The sequence below is a fragment of the Pseudophryne corroboree genome, chromosome 10 (assembly GCF_028390025.1).
Source record: "Pseudophryne corroboree isolate aPseCor3 chromosome 10, aPseCor3.hap2, whole genome shotgun sequence".
Lineage (NCBI taxonomy): Eukaryota > Metazoa > Chordata > Amphibia > Anura > Myobatrachidae > Pseudophryne > Pseudophryne corroboree.
Genome location: NC_086453.1, coordinates 122,719,707 through 122,734,057, shown reverse-complemented (window position 1 = coordinate 122,734,057; position 14,351 = coordinate 122,719,707). Strand labels below are relative to the sequence as shown.

Genomic DNA, 14,351 nt, shown 5'->3' with positions numbered 1-14,351 from the left:
CGAGTCAGGACCTGCACCTGATCGACCACCTGTTGCAACATATTTTGAGGGGTATGCTCCATATTCCCACAAAATTTCAACAGGAGTATTGGGCTGCTGAATATGTTATGCACACCAGTGCCAGCAGGAAAGTACGGGTGTCAGAACTGTTATGCACTCCAGTGTCTGCAGGAATGTACTGGTGTTTGAACTGTTATGCAAAACAGATGGACTCACAGACAAACTGGGGGATATGACATAACGTACACAGAAGGTGATAGGGTAACAAAATACACACAAAGTGAACAGAGAAGCCCAGAGGCTAAGGAACTGGGTATCTCCCTTGTATTAGAACTGCTAAGATGGAAAAAGCAAGATGTTGTGTTTTAATACGTAGAGTACCCGAAATGCTGTTGCTAAGGGCAACAGCAAAACCCTAAAGGGTTACCAACGGGTGTGGCAGTAAACTCCTTGGTCAGAGATGGAATGATAGACACAAGGAGAATCTCCACAATCCTAATTCTCACTTGCAGTGCACAGGTTTTAGCTTACTGCCACTAAACTGACCCCTGACACCTAGCACAGTGAGACAGGATTAGACAGGCAAGTCTTAGAATACAGCCGCAAACTTGCTAAGTTCACAGAGTGTAACAGAACCCCAGCAAGCTAAACGACTGACTCCAGTCTTACTGCTAGGTCTGGATTGGCAGAGTGTAATACCAAATCCCCAGGCCTATTTGCAGTAAGCAACAAACAAATACAAAGCTACACAGTACTGGCTAACGTTCATGAACTGACTAACCAACAAAGATTCAGCAGCATCTGCTTACCCTGAAAAGAGGCCTTATAAAGCAGGTGCTGTCCACGCCCCACTCAGACCTCACAGACTGTGAGCACAAAAACCAGCACCGGATCCCCTGCCGTGCACAGAGCCTATAACCACTGCACAGCAAAAGACCCGAACCGGAGTATCAGCTGCGCTCAGGTTACTCCACTAGCACTTGTCTCCCGGTTGCCATGACGACGTGGCAGCACAGGGCAGGAGACCCTAACAATCAGCCCATTTCAAATGTGCACTGCACTGGAGGTCTAGTCTTGGACTTCCAGTGCAGGTTCTCCAAAAATGAAATACTGTATCAACATATCCTTGTTAAATAGGATTCTCATGATGACCTTCGCTATTGGGTCTGGTGTAAAGACTCGTCAGATCTGGCAGATTTAAGGATCTTATAATCAAGATAAGCACCTATATATTTGGTAAAACATCATAATGTACACATTATGAAACTGGACAAACACTTTAACACCCTAGCAATATAAAAAAGGAAAAAGTAGATGCCAGAAGTTACCTAACATAACAGATAAGCACAACTGTATTTATTCAGATGTCCAGGCCAATACCATGGCCATAAACTACTCAACTTATTCACTTTGGTAATATTTGTTAAAGAGGAGGGCACTATTGTGCACACTCCAGGCTTGTCATGCCCTATCCCAAGATGGCCACTGAGATCTCTTCTGAGCATGTGAGGAGGCATCTTGGAACTGTGTGAGACTGTGTTAGAGCATCACAGTGAGAGACACATGTCTTCCACTTAGCTCCAGAGAGTCCTGCGATTACCTGCATTCCACAATTATTCCAGTGTTCCTGCACCACTTTGCAGTGTCTACATCCACTCTCACAGGCTGTACATACATACATACATACATACATACATACATACATACATACATACATACATACAGTATCCCACTCTACTCAAGCTCCTCTACATCACCAGTGTACAGTACATATAACATTGAGTGTAGCTGTACCTGTTATCTATCAATAAACCAACACCACTGCTTGAGTAACTGCGCTGTTCATTGTTTGAGTCATCTGCTGGTTTGTGCTTACATACAGTAATCCTGCAATATCAACACCTGCACACCTGAATAGACAAGACATAGGACTGGAGACTATACTATGTAGACAAATGTGATTGGACACCCCTGCGCAAGCAAAATTGTGTGCTACTGCAGCAGACACGTGTTTGTGAAGGTATAAAGCAGGTAGAGGGGCACTGATTAGATCACTTGCTAAATCCACTGTGTCTTTTGTCATTAATGCGTGGAAGAAGAAAGGTCACTGCAGACATGCACTTTACCCTGGAAGAACCCCAAAACTGCAACCCAGGAACCAGAGAGTGTAAACCAGGGAGCTGCGAAAGAAAAGGGGTAGTCCCATGCATACCATTGCACACAAGTTCCAAATGTCCACTAATGTGCCCGTTTCGACAAGAACACTTCTTAGGTAGGCCCATGCACCTGGATATTATGGGCAAGCAGCTGCTCATAAACCTCTAATCACAAAGAAGAATTCAGCCCAGCACCTATGATGGTGTAAAGAGCGTTAAATCTGGACAATGGAACAATAGCGGCGAGTGTGACAAATCACGGTTTACACTTTTCAGATGAGATGGACGGGTTTGGGTTTGGAGATTGCCAGGAAAATGTCTGATGCCACAGGGTACAGTACCTACAGTAAAGCATGGAGGGGTTGGTCAGGGGTGAGCTGGGCCAGGGTGACATTTGTCCCCTGGGCTGGTACAATTTAGCTAGTAGGAGGGATGCAGGTGTGTATGCCTGACAGCCTGCAGAGAGTACGCCGCTCCCCGGTTGATCCGATTAAAAATGTAAGACAATCAGATTTAGGTCTGTAGGGAGAGGGACATGGCCGCTGCCACCCAACCCACAATGCTTTGACCTTCGCTCCGAGCACAAACTACAGTGAAGCGCCGGGTACCACCACGATGGATAATGTGCAAGCGGTGCCCCTGGCTGTCTCTGACTCCCCTCATATATATATATATATATATATATATATATATTGGGGGTGGGAGGGGGTGTTGGATCACAAAATAATCCTATAATATACAATGGAAGGAATGGGGATGTGGAGTGCAAGAGGAAAAAAAAACACATAATGGCAGAACTACTGTGACCTCTTTATTTTTTATTTTATTTTACTGCCACACTTAAAATGTCCCTCAGACCCCTCCATGTGTCCCATATGTGCCATCAAACTCCTCCACATGCCCCTTATGTGCCATCAGACCACTTTGGTGTTCTTTTTTTCTCACTAATCGGAGTAGTGGGAAGAAGCTATTAAGGCAATGAGGGACCACAGAAGTTGTGAGTAATTTGATTAGATTTGAGGTCTGGTCTTAAAGGGATAGGTGGTAATTCAGATCTGGGGTATGTTTTTTAATGAAGGAAGGGGGCATCAGAGCTGTATTGTAATTTTAAATAAGAGGAGGATGACATGAGGGGGGGGGGGGGGGGTATAACAGGGTGTTGGAATCAGAAAGTGAGAGATTTTCTGAGAGTTCTCCTGTGTTTTTTTAAAGTGGCAATCATTTACATGGCAAATCAATCTGGTTTTGCCATGTAAATGACTGCCACTTTAAAAAACAAACAAACAAAAAAAAAAACAACAGAACTCTCACACAACCTTTCACTTTCTGATTCTCACATCCTATCAGATTTTATTTTAAGTTACTGGGGATGGTCAGATCTGCACTTTACATTTTTTACACTTGCAAAAATCTTTCAGAATGACAACTTACAAAAAATTGTTTAAATGCAAAATGATCACTATTTTGCTTTCAAATTGCTGATGTGGGTATATTTATTAACTACATTTATTAATTATATCTTTTATAATTTATCATGGTTTATTTATAGCTCTTTGACATAAGTTTTCATGTATTTCATTGGTTATTTAAACCACACTCAGGTTAGATCAACCAGTCCTACAAGCCTTTTTTTTTTCATTATAGTGAGCTGGTAGAAAGGCCAGGACCACTTACTTGTGTCTGCCCCCCCCCCCATATTGAAAGTTGCCAGCCAACCTCTGGTGGTGGCGTTATGCTGTGGGTCTGTTTCAGCTGGTTTGGCATAGGTCCACTAGTTGTAATATATGGTCACATTAACTCTGAGAAGTATAGAGATGTTCTCTATAAATCTATGCTTCCTACATTGTGGCAGTTCTACAGAAAAAAACAAATGTTTTTATCAGAATGACAATGCCACCTGTCATGTTTCCAGGGCGATGCTGGACTGGTATGCAGAAAATCCAGTAACCCAGATGGACCGACCAGCTCAGAGTCCAGATCTTAAGCCCATTGAGAACCTCTGGGATGATTTGGAGTGACGAGTGCATTCTAGGCCGAATCAACCTTCTTCAGTGTCACAGTTGGTCACTGTACTTAAGGTGGAATGGCAAAACATACCACCTGCTATTGCCCAGGGACTTGGGGACAGTTTACCAAGAAGGTTGCCTGCAGTAATTAATGTACGTGGTGGACCTACAAAGTACTGATATCAATAAAATCTCATTGATCTATTTGTTGTCAGTATCCAATCACTTTTGTCAACACAGTATATTATGTTACTGTACTATATGTTCTTACTCATGAGTTAATTGAGGAAATTCAGTAAGTGCAATAACCTTTGCCCAATTACCACACATAGTAAATGAATCTCTTCCTTGTTATTACCATTAATACAATTACCATTATTACGTACTTTGTGGTTGTTATTTTTAAGAAACCCAAAATAAAATGGTTTATCCATATGTCATAATACATAAATGAATACAAGACGGCCACAATCTCCAACCCTCCCTGAGCATATGACATCATGATGTCATGCAGAGGGGGTGGAACCAGGACTTACAGCAATGACCTGAGTATCCTCAGGATAGTGAATAAACAAAGAGAAAGAACTGCACAATGGGCGCACCAATGAAAAAAAAATTGTGAAACTTAACTTTTAATATCCTTGTTTGGATAAAAAATTTGTGATTAATCACAAGATTTTATCCAAACGAGGATATTAAAATTTACGTTTTACAAATGTATTTTCATTAGTCCGCCCATTATGCAGTTCTTTCTCTTTTTGTTTATTCAATGCTTGTAACCTTTCTATAATTAGCGGAACCCCCTACTGGAATCAGTAAAATAGTGGAACTGAATTATTTCTTTAAATATAGAGGAACATTAACTGGTTGTGCAGATACGTAACTCTCTGTCTATCTTCAGGACAGCACTGCCGTAGCGACACTGTCTGCAGGATGCTTTTCCAGGTACCCTAATAGCCAGAAGCAGGAGCCTTGGGTGAGCAGCGGTGCCTTCCACAGGGTCCTGCACATTGTGCTTCGGCACCGCTTGCACACCCCTACTTACAGTACAGGTTCTGTTTATCTCTTTGTGCAAAAAAATGGTATCTGTACATTTGGTTTCATAGCCGTTATCATTATCAATGTGCCTATTCCTGGGGAAAAAGATGAATCTGAAAAGAGGCATATGTACGTAGAACTCAGAATAGGGCGCCATTCCATTGACATCATCTCATAATGTAGCATACAGCCCAGTTATACCTATCAGTGGAAAGTGGAGATGCAACTGAGATGTGTATGATCCAGCAATGCGTATATGTTGTTCCAGAGTATGCACTCTGCAAGTGTCCATGGGTTCATCTCTGCATCAGCCAATCTGACATGGCACTTTCTAGTACATAATACGCTAGTAGTTTTGGGCATGTCCATAATCTACCCCTGTCCCCATCCCACTATACTGTAGTTACCACTCCCACTCTGTCATGGCTCCATCACAGGAAGTGGGAGAAGATGGAGGACTCCCTGCACATGCCAGGGTCAAGACAGCCACCCTGCATTATTATTATTATATACATTTATTATATAGCTTTTATTAGAGATGTGCAGCGGACACTTTTCGTGTTTTGTGTTTTGGTTTTGGTTCTAATTCCATTTTCATGTTTTGGTTTTGGCTTGGTTTTGCCAAAACCACCCTTTTGTGTTTTGGTTTTGGTTTTGGATCTGGATGATTTTTTAAGAAAAAACATAAAAACAGCTAAAATCACAGAATTTGGGGGTAATTTTGCTCCTACAGCATTATTAACCTCAATAACAATAATTTCCACTCATTTCCAGTCTATTCTGAACACTTCACACCTCACAATATTGATTTTAGGCCTAAAAGTTGCATCGAGGTGGCTGTATGACTAAGCTAAGCGACACAAGTGTGCAGCACAAACACCTGGCCCATCTAGGAGTGGCACTGCAGTTGCAAACAAGATGGCACTATTCAAAAACTAGTCCCCAAACAGCACATGATGCAATGAAGAAAAAGAGGTGCAATTAGGTAGCTGGATGGCCAAGCTAAGTGACACAAGTGTGTGGCACAAACACCTGGCCCATCTAGGAGTGGAACTGCAGTTACAGACAGAATGGCAGATTTAAAAAATAGGCCCCAAACAGCACATGATGCAAAGAAGAAAATGAGGTGCAATGAGGTAGCTGTATGACTAAGCTAAGTGACACAAGTGTGCGGCACAAATACCTGGCCCATCTAGGAGTGGCACTGCAGTGGCAGACAGGATGGCGGATTTAAAAAATAGGCCCCAAATAGCACATGGACATATAGAAACAAACAGCAGTGGACATATAGCAGCAGCGTATATCGTCACTGGAATTACTGATGACACAGGACACTACCACTGGTCTGATGCAGCCCAACAGGTTATTATAATTGTTATACTGCAGCAGTGGATATATACCAGCAGTGTATATCGCCACTGGAATTACTGATGACACAGGACACTACCACTGGTCTGATGCAGCCCAACAGGTTGTTATAATTGTTATACTGCAGCAGTGGATATATAGCAGCAGCGTATATCATCACTGGAATTACTGATGACACAAGACACTACCACTGGTCTGCACAGCACAGCACCACTTTATACAGCTACACTGGATATATGGCAGCAGAGAACACCAACACTGTGACTGGCTGAACTGATATAGCACAATACACTGACTACACTGGACTGGTCTGCACAACACAGCACCACTTTACAGCTACACTGGATATATGGCAGCAGAGAACATCAACACTGTGACTGCCTGGACTGATGCAGCACAACAATACAATGAGTCACTACACTGGACTGGACTGAGCAGCACCACACTTGCCACCCCACTTTCCCGTCCCAACACACAGACACTGAACACTGAGGACACGTCCTCTCTATACACTCTCCGAGACTGTAGTGAAAATGGTGGGGACGCACGGCTCCTTATATGCAATCCAAATCCCACGAGAATCCGACAGCGGGATGATGACGTTTTGCCGCGTTTGGGTTTCCTAGTCAGGCGGGAAAACCCGAGCCGGGCTCAGAACCGGGCTCGAGATGTGATGTTCGGTAGGGTTCGGTTCTCTGAGAACCGAACCTGCTCATCTCTAGCTTTTATGGTTTCACACAACTGTTGTTTTTCTTCTATCTATTACATAGTTACAGTAATATGTGAGAAAAAGATACACTATATGGCTGTGGCTGAAGGCAGCTTGTTGCCTGGGAAGCAGATTGGTATTAGTTCATGCTGTCTATAGGAAGACCTGGATAACACATTGTGCTGCCCACTACTATACAGTGATATTATGAGCGAGCATAACAGCTAATCACCAGGCATTATTAAATAAGATAGTGATCCATGCTATAATATAGCACAAGATTTCTCCGTTATTATTACACTGTAAATAAAGCTTAGGAATGATAGAGGGATATGAGGATAATCCTGCTTCCTTTTAGCACTCTAAGTTTAGAATCTGGAAGAAATAGAAAATTAAATAAACCCAAGGTTGCTGTCCTCCCGCCATGTAAATAAGCTGTGGATGACCTGGAAGTTGTAGACCAGCCATATTGTGGATCACGTTTAAAAAAAATAGACTCTGAATTCTGTTATCAGAACTTTCTAAGTGCTTTTGTCTTCACAATGTAGTGATTTGCATTGATAACCCACAGTATAACTGGGTGGACAGTCCATCAATGGCATTCCCACACCACTACTAGAGAGGAGAGTCAGATAATCCCTTTCTATAATTCACTGCCCTCAAAGGGTTACCTGGAAAAAAACACTTTGTTGTGAGGATACCATTTAGAAGCAAATTAATTAAAACAACAATTTGGGATCCGAAAGAGGCAGCACGCCTACAGGTTACCTTACACAACCTGGGGGGGATCAAAATCCATCAGTTGCTAAACTAAGCCATGTGGTTTTACTGAAAACAGGATAGGGTTCCATTTAACTCTTTCTACACTAGGCCTCAATTTGCATCATTTATAGACAAAACCGCATAGGAGCATTTCATGGACCATGTTCCACAGAACTCTGTGTAAATTTAGAAGGATGGCAGATATCTTTATGCTGCCGCATCTACATTACCATCAATTTGTACCTATCATGCCAGATACTTTAAAAATGAAGACGGTGAGCGTTTGACAAAATATGTGTGGTAAATAATGCTCCACCATGATCGCAATATTAAAGCCTTTTATCCAAAGTCATAAAATCTGTTTTCACAGCTGACAAATATTAGTAGATAAACATAGTAAAGTGGAAAAATTTGTAAATGAAAAAAAACTGTCTGCTTGAAATATCCAGCAGTCCCAAAAAGCACTGACAGCTTACTACCTTACATGGACTTCATCAATGGCTAAAACTGGAAACTTTTCATTGCCAATAGTTTGAGAGACTTTTATTTCAACCCCTTCTTTTGGTATAATGTTTTGACTGCTCCCTTTGGTGTATCTCAGACATATTTCTTCTTCTGATGAGCTAATATTCCCTGCAGACCCGAGAGTCCTATCTACAGTGTGAGAGAGGTTTTCGTGTGCACTCAATTAGCCTGTTGTGTACTCTGGAGAATGGAAGCCATTGCATGGCTATAGTTTCTGTGCCTCTTGGGCCTGTAATGAGTTGATTACGTCTATCTACGTCTTAAATCCCAAAAGGGAAAACACTTGAAAGAGCATGTTAAAATATACATAATACAAGTGTACGTAGAGATTACACACCAATAGGAGTAGCAAGGGACAGTTAGGGCCTGAGGAGACTTAAATGCCTGCTCCATTCCAGTGCTACCCTTACATAACCTCAAGTGGTAGACATTGTGACGCACGTTAATGGAGAGTTCAGTTAAATTAAATATGTTTTATGATCATAACTTAGTACTTAAAATGAGAAACATAATTTGTTATAGGTCGTATATATGTAGGCTTAAACCTGTCACAATGCTTTATCATTTTATACAGGTCCTAAATGTGAAAAAAGTATTGAAATATTCAGCTTCTTTTAAAAAAATACGTTAAGTATTTATTTTGAATATAAATGTATATATAATATATATATATCAAAATCTCGGCGGCGGCACTCATAGGTACATGTAGCAAGAAACGTACTAAACCAGTTGTTTCTACGTTTCAGTTTTACTGTGCAAAACCGTCATCAGGAATAAATATATATATATTTTTTATATATATATATATATATATATATAATTTACCAGTCTAATTTTATGAGGTGAGCTGCAGTTTTATGTCTCACACACAGATGGTGCTGTAGAATTCAGGCAGGAAGTAGGAAGGTTTAGCACCCCTTGATAGCAAATGTGAAGGTGTAGAGTTTGTAGTTAGAAATATGTTGTCATTCTGCCAGCAAATAAACATGAGAAAGACAATATAGTAAAGAAAGTGATACTTAGAGCCAAAATGGAGATTAGAGGGATGACCACAATAGTTGAGGATGGGATTGTAGAATAAGGCTATCCATTACTCTATGGTGAAAATCAAAACAATTAAGCACTGAAGGAGTGTGCAGGAGAGGCATAACATGTCTTTTGGCCCATGCGAGACTCTGTAGTCTGGATAGGATAATGTTATAATTTGCAATATCACATGGCATTCAATAATCCAGCATAGTGTAATAAATCTGTGTTTTTACTTTGGAATTTATGCTGTTGACTTTATTTCATATACCTTTCATTCCAAAACATTATGTGAAGTGCTTGCCAACAGTCATGTACTGTACATTACAGACCTGCACAGGCTCCAGACTGCCTTACAATCAGAACAACTGTTTATGTTGGATATCAGATTGTATCTATTCCAGTGATCAGGTTAATCATCTATACTTAATCAGTGCAAGAAATAAAAGCAGCTTTCATTCTGACACATTTAACCACTTCACTACCAGAGGGCCAACAATACATCTCGCCGTCTGACCCTGCCGGTCATCAATGGGGAAAATGCAGAAGTCTTCATGATTTAATATAATTAAATGTCTTACAGACCATTTCTTTATAGTAAATATTCTAAAAAGGAAATAATTCTTCCTTTTTTGATTGGTTGGTAAACATCCCTAAGGCATACTAACGTGTGGACATTTGTATTTTAGATTTGATATATATTTTATTTAACATTCTCAGCTGCGAGTCACCCTCCACCTCCCACTTTGCATGGCCACCAGCAAAACGAGCCAAGAAGCAAGGGCAATTAAATAAAGGAGAAACAGCTTTTCAAATGGAAATTGATAAGCCTTCCAGAGCCAATAGCCCATGAAACGTGAAGAAGAAAAAAAGAATGTAATGCAGGGGAACTGGAGATATAAACACATACTCAGTAGCATACACAAACAGACACAGAGACACATAAACCGTCAGCCCTGCCAAACATTTAACATTAGAACTTGTGGCTCTCTAAATATTTGTGAATAGATTAAAACAGCAGACATCACCTTTGGTAACACACAGAAGGAAGCTACTGTGAGACATTACAAATAATCTGACAGATTCCAAATTTTACACACTCACCGGACAGAAGCAATGATTTGGTTTATCACTGATTTGAATATAATTTGTAAATGTATTAGTTTAAGATAAATAAAACCTATAGGATATTCCTTTTATGGAAATGCCCTTGATGTTCTCTTGAAAGAGATTTTTCTTTTCTGTTTTTTTTTTTTTTAAATCTCTTCATACTTCAGACTTTTCTCTAGAGCTGATGTTTTAATAAAAGAAAACCTACCAAAGTTTTTTCTTAGAAAATAACTTTTAAAAACGTGTGTATATAAATAGGAATTTGTTATCTGGCCTTCTAGATACAGAATGGATAATTTGGGACTCCTGCATTACCCCCCTCCATTCAGGCCCTGCATTGGGAATAAGATATATCATAAAAGTAGGGAACCCTTCCAACTTACCTTCTCATTGCACCGTTTCCAAAACCAGTAGGGACAGAGGCAGCTGGTGTTGAGCCAGGACCTGCCAGAACAGCCTTAAGCCTCTCTTAGTACATCCTTGTGTCAGTTCCATTGATGTCATGCAGTGACAGGCAGCAACACAAAATGAACACGAGAAAATCAGAACACGCTTCTGCACCAGACAAAAATCTGGCCCCTTCTCAGAGTATAGTGCTCCAAAATCACAGAGGGGTGGTCTTTTTCCTGCTGATAAGCAGCTGGAGGTTATATTTTTACACTCCCCCTTTTTTCTTCCTCTGCCTTGCCCGGAGTTTGCCTCCAATCCAGTTTTCTTGCTCCCTTCCTCTATGCACCCAAGGTTGTTTGGAATCTATCAAGGTAATAGGACCAAATTACACATGTTGCATACAAAGTTAAACAGCGTTGAGTAGATGCAAAAATAATCTTTCATTTGTTGTACTCCTATAGGGGCAAAATAAGTAGTGACATAGGGGGGAAAAATAGAAAAAGAGAAACGAATAAGCCCTTATCCAGTGTAAATCTTCTGTTTGTGTCATGGGCTGTTGTAGAGGATTGAACCTGCAATGCATGTTACATCTGCACAGGTCTGTCCCTTCCCAGCTCGTCACCAGATCCACTGCTTCTGGATGGAATATGTGAGCAGTTTAAATGTCCCTTGTCATTCTGCTGTTTTCTCTTTCCCTTCTACTCACTCTCTCCTCCTCTTCTCCTTGTTAGAGCGGCATGTCCATGCTAAACTGATGTATTCTTTTCCCCCCTCTTTCACACAGATGCATACACTCAGATAGAGACAGGGAGACGGGGATGGAGAAGCAGAGTGAGATACGCACACATACACAGGGAAAGCGAGAGAGACAGAAGCACACACAGGGACATTAACATTCAGAACTGATAGCACCTCATACCACGGCATAGGGAACAATTTAAAGAGATAAGTCGGACACTGCTGCTAACCAGTCTTTCCCCTCTGCACAAGCCTGTGGCAACACGGAATCCTAAAGCTGGGGGTGAGAAAGGCGGGCCAGTGACATTTCTGACAATAATTTAATCTGGACAAGGATAAAATGAGACCTGCAAGCAGCTAATAAGACAGGGGAAATATATCAGCCAAACATAAATTACACCTCATAAGTGATGCATAGTAATTGACATTTAAACTGCAATATCACAAAGATTTCAGAGGATCATCTATATCCAATAAACACAAACATAAAAATAATGATTATAAATACAAATACTTCCTTGTATGCAAATAATATAGGTAAGTTACCAGAAAAAAATACATATTTTTCATTCATTTTTAAAAGATTTTCAATTATTTTTAGAATTCAGAAGTTTCTTAGTCGTTTCAATTTTGTACTAAACATTTGCAAGTCATTCGCCGGAATCGGTATAAAAACACATGAAAATAATGCGCACCTTAATACTAATTAGTCGCTAAATGATGTGTCCAAGAACTAAGACTAATCTTACATTTCCATGTAAATAAATGACATTGGGGTTGTAAAATGTGGACTTTATTGATGGTAAACAAGAGCCTGCGAGTAATAATGGTATCAGTAAAGTTTATGAACTTGAAACTCTGCACGGTTCTGTGAATCATGATATAGGAGACAGGATCACAGTGTATACAATATCACTGTTTAATAAGATAAGTGCAGCTTTGATCACTATTGCATAGTTGTTTTGGGGCCTGATCAGAGCTGTATACTACTGTATGCCAATGTTCCACTTTGAGTGATTATCTGCAGACTGTGTGTGCGTCTAAGTGGCACAGCGCATGCATCAAGGTACCCTAGCAATGTCGCTTGCAATGAGTATTTATTCAGGAAGTGATTGGCAGTCAAGAACCATTTGGGAAGGTAACGGAGTTACAGCAAAAATGCAGGTGTGTCATGGCTGTTTTCGGGGTGTATCTCAGCCTACAACTGCAATCCTTTATGAAGAGCAATGGTGCCTGCGTCAATAAACGTGGCCATTCTGCGCAATCATAGAGCTACACAGATGGTTGATTACTGAAGCATCTGCAACCAATGCTGTGCCTTAGTATGTAGATGCTGATGTTTGCGAGGCCGCCACTGGGTGTCTCAATCATTTCCAGGCAGCAGCAGCATTGGCATATATTTGCACAGTCCCTGCGCAGCAGCTATGAATACAATAGGCCCTTGGATTAATCGGGCCCTTGGGCCCTTGAGTCATGAGGATCATAATTCTCCTTTTTAGTAGTAGTAGTAAAGATGGAGCAGGTTTGCTAATAACAAGAGTGATCTGACGGAACCAGCATTATGTACTGGGATGTGCCTAATTGGCACCAACCCATTCAGTGTTCCAGACTTCAGCACAGCGGCATGGGGGCAGTGGGTGTGATCGCCACGTGACAAGCAAAAGGTCACATCATTGCTAATAAGAGACAGTTGCTAGTCCTCATTACTACACATGAGATTCAGATTTGGATAAACAAATTTGAATTATTCAGCTAAATACAAAACCTTTCAAAATGGTCTTGAAATTTAAGCCAAAATCTTGTTTTTGTGCATCTAAAAATTCCTCCCCCAGATACTGGAATTATAACCATCCATTTTTCTACAACACGTAATGAAGAGAGACTTAGCAGTGGCTTAGAAGTTTGTAGCACGTACCCAGACAATATACAATATTGACGTCCGATGTTCAGATAGCCCTTCAGTGGCCCATTTGTTTTACTTTGGCTCCTCCATTGTAAACAAGAAAACAAGTTTATTTGTTTTCTGGATCCATTCAACCCATACCCTCTGCACTGACACTCTTCAGAATAACTACTGTACTGTCATCTCACAGTTAATAAAATCAATAACATGGTAGCAAAATAGCTTCTCAAAGCACATTACTAAGCGCCTACTGATCAAATACTGGAATGTAAATGTCCCACATGCTATAGGCTGCTGACTGAAGAGAAGATGACAGATACAGCAACAGTGTGCCATAGAAATACTAAAATAGACTATAGAACCCTGGACTTTGTCTTGAGGAGATCATTAAGACAATCAAATTTACATTAATATATTAATATATAGTAGTAAGGAGGTAAAGACCATTCTAGATACCAGGCAGAAATTATCAAAGTTTGTAGAGATTAAAAAAAAAGTGTAGAGAGATAACCTACCAGCCAATCAGCTACTTACTGTTATTTTACAGGTTATGGGGCCCATTTATCAAGCACTGGAGAGTGATAAATAGCATGATGATAAAGTACCAGCCAATCAGATCC

General features: G+C 40.6%; 1 protein-coding gene across 1 annotated transcript in view; it reads right to left on the bottom strand.

Moving 5' to 3' along the window:
* GRIN2D (glutamate ionotropic receptor NMDA type subunit 2D) overlaps positions 1-11,936 on the bottom strand; it is a 1,339,090-nt gene extending 1,327,154 nt beyond the window's left edge. The window contains exon 1 of the mRNA XM_063942779.1: positions 11,084-11,936. The gene's annotated coding sequence lies outside the window, so the exon portion shown is untranslated. The remainder of the gene's footprint in view (positions 1-11,083) is intronic.
* Between the last annotated feature and the right edge of the window lie 2,415 nt (positions 11,937-14,351).